This window comes from Crinia signifera, unplaced genomic scaffold (assembly GCF_055691185.1).
Source record: "Crinia signifera unplaced genomic scaffold, ASM5569118v1 HAP2_SCAFFOLD_165, whole genome shotgun sequence".
Lineage (NCBI taxonomy): Eukaryota > Metazoa > Chordata > Amphibia > Anura > Myobatrachidae > Crinia > Crinia signifera.
In genome coordinates, this window is record NW_028142058.1 from 200001 (window position 1) to 202500 (window position 2500).

General features: G+C 35.4%; 2 non-coding genes across 2 annotated transcripts; both read left to right on the forward strand.

The window, feature by feature from the left end:
- Positions 1 to 349: 349 nt before the first annotated feature.
- TRNAQ-CUG (transfer RNA glutamine (anticodon CUG)) lies at positions 350 to 421 on the forward strand. Its single transcript has one exon. It is a non-coding gene; the product is annotated as a tRNA-Gln (tRNA).
- Positions 422 to 1483: 1062 nt separating this feature from the next.
- On the forward strand, positions 1484 to 1555 carry TRNAQ-CUG (transfer RNA glutamine (anticodon CUG)). Its single transcript has one exon. It is a non-coding gene; the product is annotated as a tRNA-Gln (tRNA).
- The last annotated feature ends 945 nt before the right edge of the window (positions 1556 to 2500 follow it).

Consider the following 2500-nt stretch of genomic DNA (forward strand, 5'->3'; position numbering starts at 1 on the left):
GATCCGAGTTCAAATCTCGGTGGGACCTTGAGAAGTTTTGCACATACCGTTGAAATATGCTGTTCAATTCTATACTTGTAATAATCCTCATTTATAAAGAAGCATTCTGGACATACAAGTTCAATTCTTAGATTCTATGGAACCATTTTTGCACGTAAATTTAATTTCTGGGATAATTATACTAAAGTGAGCACTCTGGACTATGAATCCAGTCATCCAAGTTCAATTCTTAGATTGTCCGGAACCATTTTTGCACATAAAGGTCACCTCTGGGATATTTATAATAATATGAGCCTTTTTTGAAAAGCTAGCCCTCTAAGCGAATAATTTAAGATTGTTTTTGAAATGTGGTTCCATGGTGTAATGGTTAGCACTCTGGACTCTGAATCCAGCGATCCGAGTTCAAATCTCGGTGGGACCTTTGTATCTTATTGCACTTACAGTTCAAATATCTTGTACTTCTTACTAATGTTCATTTTAAGGGAAGCAATCTGGATCATGAATCCAGCCATCCAACGTCAATTCTCAGTTTGACCCCAACCATTTTTGCACATAAAGTTCAACTATGTGGTAATTAGACCTTGAGAAATTTTGCATGTACCCTTAATATATGCTGTTCAATTCTTTAATTGTAATGATCCTTATTTATAAAGAAGCATTCTGGACTATAAATCCAGACGTACAGGTTAAATTCTTAGATTGTCCGGAACCATTTTTGCACATAAAGGTAATTTCTGGGATAATTATACTAAAGTGAGCACTCTGGACTATGAATCCAGTCATCCAAGTTCAATTCTTAGATTGTCCGGAAACATTTTTGCACATAAAGATCACCTCTGGGATATTTATAATAATATGAGCCTTTTTTGAAAAGCTAGCCCTCTAAGCGAATAATTTAAGATTGTTTTTGAAATGTTGTTCCATGGTGTAATGGTTAGCACTCTGGACTCTGAATCCAGCGATCCGAGTTCAAATCTCGGTGGGACCTTTGTATCTTATTGCACTTACAGTTCAAATATCTTGTACTTCTTACTAATGTTCATTTTAAGGGAAGCAATCTGGATCATGAATCCAGCCATCCAACGTCAATTCTCAGTTTGACCCCAACCATTTTTGCACATAAAGTTCAACTATGTGGTAATTAGACCTTGAGAAATTTTGCATGTACCCTTAATATATGCTGTTCAATTCTTTACTTGTAATGATCCTTATTTATAAAGAAGCATTCTGGACTATAAATCCAGACGTACAGGTTAAATTCTTAGATTGTCCGGAACCATTTTTGCACATAAAGGTAATTTCTGGGATAATTATACTAAAGTGAGCACTCTGGACTATGAATCCAGTCATCCAAGTTCAATTCTTAGATTGTCCGGAACCATTTTTGCACATAAAGGTCACCTCTGGGATATTTATAATAATATGAGCCTTTTTTGAAAAGCTAGCCCTCTAAGCGAATAATTTAAGATTGTTTTTGAAATGTGGTTCCATGGTGTAATGGTTAGCACTCTGGACTCTGAATCCAGCGATCCGAGTTCAAATCTCGGTGGGACCTTTGTATCTTATTGCACTTACAGTTCAAATATCTTGTTCAATCTTGTACTTCTTACTAATGTTCATTTTCAGGGAAGCACTCTGGATCATGAATCCAGCCATCCAACTTTAATTCTCAGTTTGACCAGAATCATTTTTGCACATAAAGTTCAACTATGTGGTAATTAGAAGAAAATTGGCCTCTTTTGAAGCTTTCAATCTAAGGAAAAATGTATAAATGTCTTTGAAATGTAGTTCCATGGTTTAATGGTTAGCACTCTGGACTTTGAATCCAGTGATCCGAGTTCAAATCTCGGTGGGACCTTGAGAAGTTTTGCACATACCATTGAAATATGCTGTTCAATTCTATACTTGTAATAATCCTCATTTATAAAGAAGCATTCTGGACTATGAATCCAGACATACAAGTTCAATTCTTAGTTTCTATGGAACCATTTTTGCACGTAAATTTAATTTCTGGGATAATTATACTAAAGTGAGCACTCTGGACTATGAATCCAGTCATCCAAGTTCAATTCTTAGATTGTCCGGAACCATTTTTGCACATAAAGGTCACCTCTGGGATATTTATAATAATATAAGCCTTTTTTGAAAAGCTAGCCCTCTAAGCGAATAATTTAAGATTGTTTTTGAAATGTGGTTCCATGGTGTAATGGTTAGCACTCTGGACTCTGAATCCAGTGATCCGAGTTCAAATCTTGGTGGGACCTTTGTATCTTTTTGCACTTACAGTTCAAATATCCTGTTCAATCTTGTACTTCTTACTAATGTTCATTTTCAGGGAAGCACTCTGGATCATGAATCCAGCCATCCAACTTCAATTCTCAGTTTGACCAGAATCATTTTTGCACATAAAGTTCAACTATGTGGTAATTAGAAGAAAATTGGCCTCTTTTGAAGCTTTCAAATTTAAGGGAAAATGTATAAATGTTTTTGAAATGTGGTT